This window comes from Kogia breviceps, chromosome 10, assembly GCF_026419965.1.
Source record: "Kogia breviceps isolate mKogBre1 chromosome 10, mKogBre1 haplotype 1, whole genome shotgun sequence".
NCBI classification, from domain to species: domain Eukaryota; kingdom Metazoa; phylum Chordata; class Mammalia; order Artiodactyla; family Physeteridae; genus Kogia; species Kogia breviceps.
In genome coordinates this window covers 90,520,396-90,536,640 of record NC_081319.1, presented here as the reverse complement: position 1 = coordinate 90,536,640, position 16,245 = coordinate 90,520,396, and the positions used below count along the sequence as shown (strand labels likewise).

General features: G+C 38.8%; 1 long non-coding RNA gene across 1 annotated transcript in view; it reads left to right on the top strand.

Moving 5' to 3' along the window:
* LOC131763430 (uncharacterized) overlaps positions 1–16,245 on the top strand; it is a 409,803-nt gene that overhangs the window by 48,180 nt on the left and 345,378 nt on the right. Inside the window, exon 3 of the long non-coding RNA XR_009337595.2 lies at positions 11,568–11,695. This is a non-coding gene — a long non-coding RNA (uncharacterized lncRNA). The remainder of the gene's footprint in view (positions 1–11,567; positions 11,696–16,245) is intronic.

The following is a 16,245-nucleotide window of genomic DNA, read 5'->3' as shown; positions in this document are numbered from 1 at the left end:
GATAGCGTACAGCAACAAAGACCCAATGCAGACAAAAATAAAATAAATAAATAAATATTTAAAACATTTTCTTAAAAAACAAAACAGGTGGGTTAATATATTGTGTTATTATACTTCCCCAGCAAAGCTTACAATAGAGCAGAGTTGCAGACAGCCAAAAGGGAACTTTTATATCATCCAGTCCTGCCCAGTGGTCTCATAAATTCAAAGACTGAGACCTAGCAAGCCTTGGTGATTTCCACAGGGTAGCCCAGCTGGTAGTAGCAGAGGTAGGACTCCTGGGGATTCCTTTCACTAGAAGTGATGCCTGACCATGCCTCCCTTCTACTACCTGTAGTTATTTCTGTGTCTGGACCAGTAATCATACATGGATTCATATAGCTCATCACTGAGCACTGAGAACAGCAACATCCACCCTGTTTATGATGAACTGTAATGTGGATTCTTCTTCTTTTGTGGGTTCTTCTTATTTTTAATACATTTGTTGCTACATATGCTGGGAGTCTGATGAACATTGTTGAATGTAAACTGTTGAATAATTTCAAGTATTTGTACTCATCAGTACTCATAAGTACAAATGTCATTTCTGTCCCTTGAGGTGTGCAAAGCATAGGCTCTTGAGGGCCTGCCAACCAATGCATGGGTACCTTTATTTTGAAATTTGTTCTGTGTGCAATTAACAAAAGGTTCAAAAGAAGTCCTTTCTGAAACTTTGGCTAAAAGTCCTAGAATTTGTACATGACTTTGCAACATGCTCTTACTATATATTATATCTAGTGTCCTTAGACCTGTTTTTGGCTTCTTCAATTGACCAAGTTAAAGATTAATGGAAGAAGATTTCTTTTCTGCTACCAGGGGATTATGTCACAGCAATTCTCTCTCTATATGTGTGTGTGTGTGTGTGTGTGTGTGTGTGTGTGTGTGTGTAGTTGATTTACAATTTTATATTAGTTTCAGGTGTTCAACATAGTGATTCAATAATTTTATAGATTATACTCCATTTAAAATTATTATAAAATATTGGATATATTCACTGTGCTGTCCGATATATCCTTAGAGCTTACTTATTTTATACATAGTAGTTTGTATCTCTTAATCCCTTACCCCTAATTTGCCCCTTACCCCTTCCCTCTCCCCACTAGTTTGTTCTCTGTATCTGTGAGTCTGTTTCTGTTTTGTTATATTCTTTTGTTTGTTTTAATTTTTAGATTCTACATATAAGTGATAACATACAGTATTTATCTTTCTCTCTGATTTATTTCATTAAGCATAACACCCTCCAGGTCCATCCATGTTGTTGCAAATGGCAAAATTTCATCCTTTTTTATGGCTGAATAATATTCCTGTGTGTGTGTGTGTGTGTGTGTGTGTGTGTGTGTGTGTGTGTAATCTCATATCTTCTTTAGCCATTAATCTTTTGGTGAACACTTAGGTTGCTTCCATATCTTGACTACTGTAAATAATGCTGCTGTGAACATTGGGGTACATGTATCTTCTTGAATGTGTTTTTGTTTTCTTCAGATATATACCAAAGAGTGGAATTGCTGGGTCACATGGTAATTCTATTTTTAATTTTTTGAGGAACCTCCATACTGTTTTCCATAGTGGCTGCACCAATTTACCTTCCCACCAACAGTGCACAAGGGGTCCCTTTTCTCTACATCCTTTCCAACACTCATTATTTGTAGACTTTTTGATGATAGACCTTCTGACAGGTGTGAAGTAATAGCTCCTTGTGGTTTTGATTTGTATTTCTCTGGTGATTAGTGGTGTTGAGCATTATTTCATGTGCCTGTTGGCTATCTGGTATATCTTCTTTGGAAAAATGTCTATTCAGGTCCTCTGCCCATTTCTTAATTGGGTTGTTTGTTTTTTTGATATTGAGTTGTATGAGCTGTTTAAATATTTTGGAAATTAACCCCTTATTGGTCATATCATTTGCAAACATTTTCCTTCCATTCTGTAGGCTGTCTTTTTGTTTTGTTGATGTTTTATATCATGGTAAATATTTTAAATTAATTTTTAAAAATTGTGATAAAATACACATAACATAAAATTTACCATCATGGCTATTTTTAAATATACAGTTCAGTGGCATTAAGTACCTTTACATCATTGTGCAACTGTCACCACCATCCATCTCCAGATCTCTTTTCATCTTGCAAAACTGAAGTTCTGGTAATGTTAAAATGTATTGCCTATACAAATACATCCATAAAGCTGAAATAGTAAAATTCTTATGGTTGAAGGTACAGTAGTGACATATGACTAATTAGGTTTGTATTCTCCATTTCTTCAACATTTCAACATCTTCAATTAACATTTATATGGTGCTTTATTATAAATATTCTCACTTAATATTATTAATATTCTCACTTAATGTGAGGTAGACATTAATATTCCCATTTTATAAATGAAGAAATTGAAGTGGTCATAGAGAAGTAGTGAAGGAGTCAGAATTCCAGCTTAACGCCATTGCCCTTAAATCCTTTCTGTTTCCATTATACCGCACTTCAGAAGACTGTGACTAGTATTTTCTTTCCTTCCTCTCTTCTTTCCTTCCCTCCCTCCCTCCCTTCCTTCCCTCCTTTCCTGTCTTCCTTCCTTCCCTCCTGATCTATCATCTCTTTTCTTGGTAGTGAAGGGGTAGGTGTCCAGAAGGTAAATTTCTGGAGTTTTGTTTTAAATTATGGGTCTTGCCCTAACAGCAGACAGTCTTGTTCATTACCTTGGGCATGCTCATCAGATCAGGGATTATTATGCTTTGCCTAAACACTTAGTACATGCAGCAGATGTCTATTCAAATATTACTTTAAAAAAATGCTTGGAATTGTGTTTAAATGGCTTCCATTATTCACTAATTAAATTGCAGATTGTTTCTCCTGGGGATTTTGCACTAGGCTGAGTTTCTTCAATCGTTTATGTTGGACGATGCCAGAATAAATCTATTGCATTTCAGCTCAGTGAAAAATCCTGCTGAATGGGCTAAAAAGTCCACATTCATCCTACAACATACTTATTTAAAATATATATATTTTTTCTTTTTTTCTGGGAAGATGGAGCACAAGCAGATAGTGGGCTTTTGTTTGTTTTTATTTGTGTAGTTTGATTCTAGTGCTTAAAATACCTGGAGGGGTCTGGGATACAATGGAGGCCCATGTGTTCTATTGAGTGTGTCAGCTTCCTTGGTCTGTATGGATTTTACAAAGAGCAGCGCAATGGAATTCAGATATTTTAAAACCACATGTGTGTTTCTTCCACGGGCGCCACAATTTAAATCTTTAATCAGTCTTGTCAAGAGGTTAGGATTAGCAGCTGGTTCGCCCTCAGACTTCCTCTAGGGTCATTATTAGTTGCTGTTGCCTTGCTAGGTAGCGATTACAGAACATCCTCCCATGTGCTATTTTCATTTATACTGAGAGAGGGAAGCAAAACCAGAATTAGGAGAAGGAATCAGCCAGAAGAGTTCAGTGTTTCTGCAGACCAGAGACTTGTCACAATATATGCCTTTGAATTTTTGCAGAGGAATGCTTGTTTGCTCTTAGTATGTAAATTATTTCCATTCCCCTAATAAAAAAAATAGATGAAAATTTCATGCTAATGTTCAATCTTATAAACAGATAATTAAGACTTTGCTCTCAGAATAAATAAATACCTGACACTTGCCAGCAGTGGCTTTGGGGCAGCAGTGTCTTTGCTAAGCCTCATACACCATCATTATGAATCCTTACAACCTTGTGAAGAACGTGGTATTCTCCCTATTTTACGGACTAGGAAAGTGAAGCTCAGAGAAGTTAGGAGACTTGCTCAAATGTCACACTGATAATAAATGGCAGATTTGGGATTGTGTCCTTTTTGTGATATCAGTGCTCACTTTTTCAGCATTGTTGTTGATATTAATGTTCTTTAGACTTGAGAACCGACGCTGACCCAACTCAAGCCTGTGGGTGTTAAAGACAATCTCAGATAAAATGTAAGAACTTAGTTCCATTCCACAGTGCGCTAACATGACAGAGCTGAAGTGGGGAGCTGTAGAGCTACCAAAATATTGCATGGGAAACTGAATGCTTTTTCAAATCAAGTGCCTCTGAGTAGTGACCCTGGACAGTTGGTGAGTAAGAGTGTGTCACCAACATAAATAATTGGAAAGAAGTGTTGGATAAGTGGGAGGCAAAGCCAGCGATTCCTACATGGAGCTGTGAAGAAGGGACCAGGAAGTGTGAAGAAATGAAGGTTACTCAGTGTCCAGACTAAAATAAGGGACGGATCTTAGCACAACAGATGGAAACTGCAGCAGCAAGTAACAGAGAACCAGAAGAGAGACACTTCCATCTGGATTCATTCAGAAAAGGATGTCAGAGAACTATAACAATGAAAGCATATAAATCTCCACTGGTTATGTCAGATCAAAATTCAGGACAGATTCAAAATGGGCCTTTCACATACATATTACTCTTTTGAGGTACCCTATGCCACATAAATGATGTTGTAGGTCAAGACCTGTTTTAGCCTTAAATTTTAGGCTTAAATAAACAAACTCTTCTGTTCATACAACCTCTTACCACTTTATTAATTTTTGAAATAAAATGTAGGTAGTTTGTTCTTACTGTTGTTTCCCAGTGTTTTTTCTTTTAAATTTATTTATTTATTTATGGCTGCGTTGGGTCTTCGTTGCTGTGAGCAGGCTTTCTCTTCATTGTGGTGTGCGGGCTTCTCATTGTGGTGGCTTCTCTTGTCGCGGAGCACGGGGCTCTAGGCGCATGGGCTTCAGTAGTTGTGGCACGCGGGCTCAGTAGTTGTGGCTGTCAGGCTCTAGAGCGCAGGCTCAGTAGCTGTGGCACACGGACTTAGTTGTTCCGCGGCATGTGGGATCTTCCTGGACCAGGGCACGAACCCGTGTCCCCTGCACTGGCAGGTGGATTCTTAACCACTGCGCCACCAGGGAAGCCCCTAATGTTTTAGAAGATGAGCTGGCAGTTACAGTTCTGTTGTTCTGTAGCTGTGTTGTGGTGTTTGAGAAATGCTGAGGAAGTTCAATAATCTTTCATAGGGTGGTGATGAAATTCAGGACTGGAGGGTGATTTATAGGCCAATAGGAATAAAATGCTGCTGCTTATTTCTGAATGTCAAGTCACAATGACCTACTTTCTTTTTTGCTTATGTTTTTCATGATTCAGGTTTTTCAGGCATAAATAATTTGGGGGCTTTTGTTCTTTTTCTTTGCTGCCTCTTATTCTAGGATCTTCGTGTTCTGACACTCGCTTGCTAACATGGATATTTTAATCATATTTCATCCGAAAAGGCATGGGAAAAGATGTAGACATTTTTCATTAGATGAATGGAAATTGTGTTGTATTTGTATACAAAAATGTGCTCTTTACCAAACCAGCAGGATATCATGTATTTTGGAGTCTGTGTGCGTGTGTGTGTGTGTGTGTGTGTGTGTGTGTGTGTGTGTGTGTGTGGTCCCTATGAGAATTTCTTAAAAGCACTGGAACCGAGCCCCAAGAAAAAATCCATATATTCACGTACACATAAGGTTTTCTCATGCAATTTCAAATGGTGGATTCATCCCTGAACTCTTGGTTATGAATCCTTTGTTCTGAAATGTCAGAAGTCAGTTTGAATATACTTGGCTTTGGGCACTGGCTATTTGTGCGGTCCCCAGGGAAAGGTGGACTTTTGCGGTTGTGTGAGACACTAGGTGATTTGGAGATTTCTAGATTTCAAGCGAATGCACTAATAAGCCACACTTACAGAGTGTGGTAGAAAAAGAACGTGACTTTGAGAGTGTGTATCCTGGGGATTCTGGATGCTGAGAAATGAAACTGGAGAAATATTAGAAAGCATAATTGGTGATGTAGTTTTTTCTTTTTAAAAAAACTTGGAACATACGCTCGACATGGGGATTTCCAATAACAAATACAATAAGGACAAATAAAAGTAAATATTCACAGCCACATTAGACCTTGAGAATGAAGGATGGAAATCCTTGAAGGCAAGGACACGGACCTGTGATATCTGTTCAGGGGCTCCTATATGTGACTGAGGAATTAGCTCTGGGAGTGGAAGAGGCCAGTCCTCATTAGGTATCTTCTGGGAGGAGATGAGTTTTGGGTCGGAATTTCATCTTGAAGCTTATTGGATTTAATGCTTTTCTCTCAAGGCATCTCAGTGATAAACCACCTAGGATGGGAGAAAAACCTAGAAGAGTTGGAGGCTTCCCTGTCCTCCTTTCTTCTCATGGTAGAAGTGCCTTTACTCTCCAGCTCCTGAATTGCTAAGGTGAGAGCTGCAACTAAACAAACTCTGTGCAAACTTTCACCTAAAAGGAGCCAAAATCTTAGACCACGTTTACCATCCTACCAGCCCATATACAGTAAAAGCCCATAAAACAAAAAAAAAACTTGTCTTCATTCTCCTGTAAATGCCAGTAATCCCCTGTTTATACCGTTCACGTAACATCTATAGGTAATGCCTATAGTTGCCTTAGTTCATTTGCCAGACTGAAAAGCCCTTAAATTAAGGTCAGGGATCTTTTCTAACACCACTTGGTAATCCTTTTACTAGTAAAGCAAGCCTAGCATGTTGCTGGTGGTTAGCAAATAGTTGCTGAACAAATAGTAAAAAGGCCGGTTAGTGTCACTTAAAATCTCTAAACATTCTCTTTTGAATTGTCTCCAACTGCTTATCCAGTTGGAACAACAATTCAAAGTTATGTTGTCAGAGGTGGAGCTATTGGCTTGTCATTATGACCATCAGTCTTGTAAGTTACCCAAAGTCTGCATAGCAAGTAAAAGGTAGTTCTCGCATGTTTGGTTTTCCGTTGCTGTTTGTGATGTACAGAATCATGATGGATGGGATTGCAGTCAGATTCTGGTAATTTTGTTGTTTGGTCTCAGTTGTGGGCAGGGGTGAAGCAGGTTCATTCATTAAATTACCATTCATTGACTACCGCGTACTAGGTATTATTTTCTACACCAAGGATCTCAACGTGAGTAAGATGTGGCATCTGCTTATAATCAGCTCTCAACTTGGTGGGGGAGACAGATACATGAGTAGTGACTGCAGTATCTAGTGTGTCAAGTGGCTTGAGAGAGGTAAGGAAAGGAAGCACGGAGAGGGGACTAACTGATTCTGCTTGTGGGTGGGAAGAATGTGCCAGGCACAGGACAGAGTGAGGAATGAGACTGGAATGGCGACATTCCAAGCAGAGAAAAGAGCCAGTGCAAAGCACAGAGGACGGTTTGGAGATCTCTGAGTGGTACACCTGGAGCGGGTGTATGTAGATCCTCCAGAAGTGTTTTTAAACCCGCCTCCTTTCCCACACAGAGTAGTTTGGATTTTCTCTTGTAGGCGCTGGTGCTTTTGAATGGGGGGAAGCCAGTTCTGACTACTGGGTTTTTTATTTTTATTTTATTTATTTATTTATTTATTTATTTATTTATTTATTTATTTATTTTTGCGGTGCGCGGGCCTCTCACTGTTGTGGCCTCTCCCGTTGCGGAGCACAGGCTCCGGACGCGCAGGCTCAGCGGCCATGCCTCACGGGCCCAGCCGCTCTGCGGCACGTGGGATCTTCCCAGACCGGGGCACGAACCCGTGTCCCCTGCATTGGCAGGCGGACTCTCAACCACTGCGCCACCAGGGAAGCCCCCTACTGGTTTTTTTTAGAGTAAACATCTACACCCATATCTCAGTTCTTGCCTGGGGTAAATAGTAAACAGAGGCTGTAATTGGCCAGAGGAACTATTCCATCACACTGCAACAAATTATCAGGGGACCTTAAACAAAATTCAGAGTAGGGCAGGCTTACTGCCAAATTGCCGTAGAATCATTTTAGAAAGTGGGGAAATACTCTTGAATGTAAGTTTGTTTGCTTAGAATTAAGAGAAATAAGGGTGAACTTTGTTTTTCATTTTAGCATTTTGACTTGGGATCTGAGTTCGGCTAATGGTGTAATCAGCGCTGTCCTTTCTAAACTGACTTTGTATGGGGCTGACATCAAAGAGTAGTGGTCAGTGGTATAAATAAAATAGGAGCAACAGAGAACAATCAAATACTGAATCTAGGTTGTCTTGCACTTGGTGGGGTGAGGAAACTACCTTAGATCCAGCACTTGTATAACCTGCATAACTGGATTTCCATGTTCTGGCCCCCTATTCTGAGTCTGACAAGTAATTTTAATTAAAAAAAAAAAAAAAAAAACAAAGAACTCCACTTTGTCATATACCTAGTAGCATTGTCACCATATTTATTCCTTTATCCAATAGCAAGTATTTATTGAGCACCTACTAAGTGCTACTCTTATAGGTTACATTTTAAGAGGGAGAGGAAAGATGGCATCCTGAGGATGCTGCAGGCATTTGTAGGAGTATGTGCCAAAGCCCAGGGTGAGAGAGAGACAGAGAGAGAGAGAGAGAGAGAGTGTGTGTGTGTGTGTGTGTGTGTGTGTGTGTGTGTGTTTGGGGAGAATGAAAAACACTTAGCCTGGCTGTACTGTGGAGTGTGACGGGAAGCAGAGAAATTGGACTGAAGCATTGCTCAGAGCCCGATCGTGATTTGAACTATGTTCAGGCGTCTGGAATTTATCCTAATGGCAATAGGAGATTTGCTTCCTAGAAGGATCGGTTGAGCTGGTGTGAAGAACGGATGGAGTAAGGCAAAGTTGAAGGCAGATCAGTTAGGAGGTTTCTGCTGCAGTCTGGTTGGGAGGTAACAGTAGGCCTAACTGGGTGAGAGGCTGTAGGAATGCAGAAACATGGCTGTAGTCCGAAGATATTTAGGAGGTAGATTTTAAATGGGACTTGGTGACTGACTGGAGGTGGGATTCTTGGGCAGCTAGAAAGAAGAGGATGCTCTTTCTTGATCTAGGAAACATAACACGTATACACAGGGGTGGGCATTATTTTCAGTGTAATTCAAAAAGCATTAAATTGATCCCGTCAATGTATAGATGCATGAGAAAGGAGAGGAATAAATTCAGAAGCGTGAAAGCACTCCCATTTTGATTTTTCTCTCTCTGCTTTTCAACTTCAAGGCCAGGAACATATGCCTCATGAGTTCGAAGGAGATTGTGATCCTATAATCGTTTTCATTTTCACAGAACTCGAGAGATGTAAACTTCCTCGAGAAGGTGATTTTGCAGCCTCTGGATTGAAAGCTTTTCCAATTCCACCTTTGGTTGAAAATCAGTGGTGTCTGGTGTTTATCAGAACACCCCCAACACTCTTGTGTACAGGTCACCAGCACTCGTATTTTATGCCTGGCATTTTAAGCCAGAAATTTTCCAGTGGTCCCCAACTGCTAGGATCTCAAGCCCCTATTTTCTTGGATCTTCAGTTTATTTTAATTAAAAAAAAAAAATCTCTTCTAGAAAAGCACATTTGATGTGTTGCTGAATAAATAGTTTTTTTTTTTTTTTCTGAACATGTCATCCCGGTCATTAAATGGAAAAATGTAGTCTACGATGCTACAGAGCTTGCCCTTTTTAATACGTTTTAAATATAAAAAATCAAAATTGTGCTCTGTTAAAAGAATGTATAGCTGGAATTTTAATTTGATTATCTTCCCCAATTTTCCCAGGCTTTCATAGGCCAGCACTTTGTTTGAACAGCTGTACTCCCGTAAATCTCAGTAACGAATGAATCAGGAATAATTTTGTGGAGCAAGTCAGATGAAAGGAACTTCCTAAGAAAAACAGGTCATTAAGAGAAGGAAGAAGGAAAAACTAGCAACAATTTGAGACATTTAACGACTGTTTTTTAATAAAGCAATTTGCTGTCATAATTCTTTTCTGATAATCTTAACATATGCTGTCCTTTATTTCCCTTTAAGGTTTTAATATTGGGTGGAAATAAAATTTAAAACTAAAGTCAGCAGGAAAAGAGAAATGCTAAAAACTGAGAAGCCTAAAAAATAGGATAGAGCAGTATAGTCAATTTTCTATTATCTATAATTTTCTGTCATCTAAACGTGTATTATCCATATGCTGGGGTTGGCGGGATAGAAGAGGAGGGGGTGAAACTGTGAAATCTGTCTGCCTCCAATCACAAAAAGATCAAATTAACATGTGAAAAGATATTTGCAAGAGCTGGAGGATAGAAGGGGTTTTGGCTTTTAACATCTTACCTAGTGGATAGATTTGAAAGCAAAAAATAGAGCTCAAGTAAATTCGGGGAAACATTAATTCACCCAACTGAATAAACAACTTACTGAATTTGCTAAGCTAATTAATCAACTCTTGCTTCTCCTTTCCAACGTAGATTCGCAGGCAGTAAAAGAAATTAAATCAAGGTTCCCCTCCCCCGCCCTTACTAAAAGTAAGCTTGCTTTCCCTGGGTAACTCGGTCATTTAAATTCCCAAGGCTGCCTCTCCCCCCCCCCCCGGCAGTCCACTGGCAGGAAGCAATTGTACGGAGACAAAATTGGTTCTCTGCAGATTGCAGACTTTGGGTTCTGAGTATTATACTTTAGCTCAACTACCTAAACTGATGAATAAAATAAATATTAACTGAGGTTATTTTTAGAAATAAATGGCCTATGGATGATGTTGATTTGCAGATAGAGGAGACTGTGACTTACAGATAGATCTTTTTATGAAGCTTAAAACTATATTGACAGTAGGAAATGATGACTTGGGGGGGAAATCCTGGAAAATTAAGGATATTTAAAGTTTAAAAACAATTGTAATTGTGGAAATCTGGACATTGAAATAGTAAAAATATTTCAGTTCAGTAGCCTGCAGATCTGGTACTTAATATTGCGCTTACTTAAATTTAAATCACTAGAATAAGATTCGGTTTAGATTGCATGTATCTACACATTTGATACACACATACATTCACCTAAACCCAATATACAAGGAACCGTGAAAGAATAAACAGGGAAGAAAACGAATGAAAAAGATTGCAAAGTGGTGAATGACAAGTTTTGCACAGGTTAGGCAAACTACAATACAGGGATATCCTCATTAACAAGTTAGTTATGAGTCAAGACCGTATCGCTAGGTTTTTCATTGTTCAAAGGCATGATATCCAGATGCAGAAATAGGAAGATAGCCGATTCGAACTGAGAAAGAAAACAATGCTTACATAAAAGTTCTGCTCACACTTGCAGCATTTCCTTGCCTTCATCATGATTGGGCGCCCTTCCAAGGAAGAATCTAAATGGAAAGTACTTCCAGCTGACTTCTTAATGCCACAAACCTTAATCACCTTCTGGTACCCTCAACTCGAGGATCCAAGACTCCCCACGGATTGCCTTTCTCTACTTTTCCTTCTCTGCTGGACCAATTCTGATTCTTTCCAGTCTTGTTCACCCTAGGATATTATGCTCAAGACTCATTTACATGCTCAACTAATCTTAATTAAAATGTAAGGGAAGATCAGGACATGATCGGATTCCGTTCTGAATAAACGTGAATAGTTGGGCATCAGTTTATAGGATTAGACAGTTCTTGGAACGGCTTCTCTTCCTGACATTGTCTTAGTCTTGCTGTCATGTCTTAATACTCTCATCAACTTCCATGTTTAAGCATTGGCTGAATGTTCTCTTTTAACTTACAGATGATTTTGCTCTCTGGAGACTTATGCCCATGCCTTTGACTGCGGGTCAAAATTGCTTTCCTCACCGTCTGTTTGGGAGAGTTGTTAAACACTGGAATGTCCTTCTGAGGTGGTCTGTGGAATGACATGTAAGTTATTAATATTTTTTTCTGAATGTGATCGATTTTCGTATGTTGCAGGAATGGCTTGGGCGAGTCTGTGACATTTCCTTCTTTTCTTATTGAGGTACGATTGACGTGTAACTCCCTTCACCCATTCTCCTCACCCACCCATTCCCAACCACCAGTCTGTTCTCTATGTCTATGAGTTTGTTTTCTTTTTTTAAAGATTTCGCATATAAGTGAGATCATATGGTATTTGTCTTTCTCTGACTTATTTCACTTAGTATAAATGTCCATCCATGCTGTCTCAAATGGCAAGATTTCTTTTTTAATGGCTGAATAATATTCCACTGTATATATACCACATTTTCTTTATCCATTCATTCACCAATGGCCACTTGTTTCCATATCTTGGCTATTATCAATAATGCTGTGGTGAATATTGGGTTGCATGCATCTTTTCACATTAGTGGTTTCATTTTCTTCAGATAAATACTCCAAGGTAGCATTGCTGGATCACAAGGCAGTTCTATTTTTAATTTTTTGCAGAAAGTCCATACTGTTTTCCATAGTGACTGCACCAATTTACATTCCCACCGTGGACAAGGGTTCCTTTTTCTCCACATCTTCACCAACACTTGTTATTTCTTGTCTTTTTGATAATAGCCATTGGACAGGTGTAAGGTGGCATCTCGTGGTTTTGGCTTGCATTTCCTGACGATTAGTGATGTTGAGCATCTTTTCATGGACCGGCTGGCCATCTGTATGTCTTTAGAAAAATGTCTACTCAGATCTCTGATGTTTCCTTTTAAGCTTGTGAGTCCCAGAGTTGTTGTTGTTGGGCTTTACAGTGTGAGCTCCTTGATTAGTGAAAATGTAGAAGGTAAAGAAGTAATTTAATTTAATAATATTTAAAATCCACCGTGTCCATTCTGTTCTGTGGTCAGATATACTCAAAATTAAATGAACTGTTTTAAACTTGGTTATCATGGAATTGATTGCATACGTGGTAAAACTAGATTGATTTCTAAGAATTCGTAATTTATCAAGTAATCTTTAACTCAAGTTGGGGGACCATTTGGCTAGATGCAGGTGAAGAAGATAAACATTACCTTGTTTTAATTGTGATGGCCAAGTCATCCTTAAAAACTCATCACTTCTCCTGGGACATCTTCCCAGGCCTCCCCTCCCCACTCTCCAGCTGTTAGTTACTACCTGAGTTGATCCGTGTGAAGCAGTAAGCAAAGTGTCTAGGACCATGGAAGTGTGTTCATAAATGTTAGCTTTCACTATTAATATTTTTAATATTTATAATAAATTTTTATTTTATATTATTTTAATTTAATATGTATAAAATATTTATTTTTATTTTATAATAAAATACTTATTTTCATAAACTCTGTGCTCTTATATGGCAGCTTGTACATAATATGTGTGTTCAATCAGTCATCAAAAATTTATTGCTTGACTAATGTGTTTTAGGTACTGGCACTAGATCCCAGAGATACAGAGAGGACTAAGACAAAGATGTCCTTTTGAAAACGATGGTTTACCTCTTATAATAATGTGTTATCCTAGTGTGTTTATGTCTTTTATATTGTGAGTTCATTTGAGGTCAAAACCATGAGAGCCAAAAAAATCATGTCAACTTACACTGAAAAAGTTTAGAATGAGAAAGATAAATCATCACAAAGTAACCTTGCATTGGTTAAACTACTTTAATTGTTAAATTTTAATTAAAAAAATTTTATTAGCACTTAGCACATTATCTGACACATAGAAAACTCTTAATACCCAACTATTATTATCAGGTCATTTATTTTCAATGTTGCTCTCTGAGCGACTTTTCACTGAAAATTAATACTTAGTAAGGAGGCTAAAAAGGATAGAGCATCATGCTGATGCTGATAGCACTGAGTTCTTTTCTCCCAGTTTAACTGAGATATAATTGACCTGTAACATTGTATAAGTCTAAGGTGTACAACGTAATGATTTGATAGATGTACATTTTGCAAAGTGATCAGCATAATAAGTTAACATCCATCACCTCACATCGTTAACTTTTTTTTATCTTGTGCCAAATTACTTTTAAAACGTTATAGTATATTCAGTTCTGGACACATTAGGAATGTTGAGAACTTCAGCATATTGACATTCCTCTTTATCCTTTAGGAGACCATACTATAGCAACAGTGACCACTGGTATCATCATTACAGTTACTCCCTACTAACAGTACCTTGTGGAGCTCCTGCATCTCTTGGCTCATTTGAACCTTAAAACAATTCTATGAGATTTGAAGGGCAGCAGAATCATCTGTTATTTTATGGATGTGGGCAACTTTCCCAGATAATGGGAGTGATTTCCTTAAGATCGTGCATCTAGCTAGTAAGTCTAGCAGCAGGGCTCAAATCCAGTTTTTTTTCAGTCGAAATCCATTGTGTTCACCACTAGATTATTATGGCTGGGATATTACTTGGACAGTTGAAGAAGCTGGGATGGTTTTAGTGTGGAAGAGAAAATATATGTGGGGAAGATGATCACTGTCTCTGCATGTTTGAAAGCCCGGTCTGTCTCTGGGGTACTTATTAGTCTTACTCTGAAGCTTCTCAGGGTAAAACTTGGAATATTTGTTGCTTATGCCTGCTTTTATTTTGGCTACATAAGGACATTTTTTTTCCTGATATGTAGGGCCACAGGTGAGCAAAACCTACCATGCCCTGTGCACTGGCCTCTGCGCATCTATTTGCCTCATTTCATCAAGTTCTTCCCCATCCTGTTCATGACTCATCGGTCATCTTTTCTACCACAGGACCTTTGTACCTCTAGACCCTCTGCCTAGGTTGCCATTTCCACTTTCCCCGCAGTTTTGCTTGGCTGAATGTCATGTATCCCTTTGGACTCAGCTTAAAGATTGCTTGCCCAGAGAAGACGTTCCAAAGAGAATGATTGTTGTGTGCCAACTTCACTAAAGAGCCAGGGTCTCTCATGGCAAGCAACAGAAAATGCACTTTAAGCAGAAATGAAGCTTGCTGAAAGGAGATCGAGTAGTTCATGGGAGAGAGCCTCCATGGGAGGGCTGAAGAACTAGGCCCACAGCTAAAATTTCAAGAACAATGTCCAAAACCATGCCAGAGAACTGACCCAGAGAGGAATCTTTTGCCCCTTGATTTTCCCCCTGAGCACTGGATGCCATGGTTTGCACTGCTGCCAGGAAATCTGCTTTATTGCAAGCCCTGCTAGCAGTAGTGCTGCTCTGGGAGCTCAGCCTTGCAGCCAGCATTGGCCCCCTAAGCTGGACACCCGTCTGTTGCCATCCTGACCAGTAAAAAAAAGCAAATCAAATCCACATCAGTATGTAGCGCGCTTCATGCAGTTGCTCATAGGTGAATCCCAGTTTTGCAAGCTTGAATCTAATTAGTGGTGCTGAAGTCACCCTAGCTGCAAAGTTGGCTGGAGAGCTGAGCTTCCTAGGTTCTATCTTGGGAAAGTGGGACCCCAAAAGCCAAAAATGACCCAGCCGCATCAGGGGTGTTCAAAATGTGCTGGCCGGTCAGAAAACACAGCAAATACCTTCTACACTGAGTCCCAAGGTTCTTATCTATATTATAGGCCAATCATTCCTACTTCACAGGGTTGTTATAAGGATTAAGGAAGGTAATTTAGGTGAAGCTGCTTAATAAACTGTACAGAGAGATGTAAGTATAAAATAATATTACTCTTTTACTATGATTTATATCTTTGGCCAAAGCATAAAATTGAGTGCTTAATAAGTTGATTAACCTCCAATTCACTTTAGAGGTTTTCAAAATAGGAAGAATATTCTACTTGCCTAAAAGACATTGTAAATATTCAGGAGAAATTGAAAAAAAAACAACAACTACTTATATCAAAGAGCTGCCCTCATAAATTTATATCATCTCCACATTTTTATTTTGTAATGGAATCATACAAAATGATACCAAGCATAGAAATGGTAGTTTTGAAATTTGGGTGGGTTTTCAGCTACTTTTTGACTTGTTTCTGAATTTTAAGTATTTGTTCTGCTTCAGTTTTTACTCTGGTTTCATCATGAATACAGACCTCTTGTTCCAAAGCAGACAATGGGCTTATTCAACCCTCAGTGCCCTCTACATTTGGTTGTTTTGCCGTGGCCTTTCAGTGACTCTCCTAGAGGGATTATTAGTCAGAAAAAAATGTAGCTGTGACAGCTGAGTTTTTAGCACAAGTAATAGCAGTTGTGTAAAAGAGGGTGTTAGTGTAAATGGCTGTAGCAGTTGCCAGATTTGCATTAACGCTAATGCAGTGGGAATTAGTCACATATTCAGTGAATAACATTCTGTCCTTCCAGGTAACCCTCTATAGAAGAGGAGAGGGTCAATAACAGTGTAATTTCAGAGGAGAAAGAGCCAGGCAGGGCTATTTTCTTCTTTGACAGAAATATTTCTCTGTATACTATCAAGATTTTGAGTTAAGCTACTTGATTAGCTTTCCTTTTTTGTAAATTTTAAAGTAATATATTGCTAGAAAAATTAAAATATGATCCAGCTTTAGAGTGCCGAAAATTGGGTTATAATCC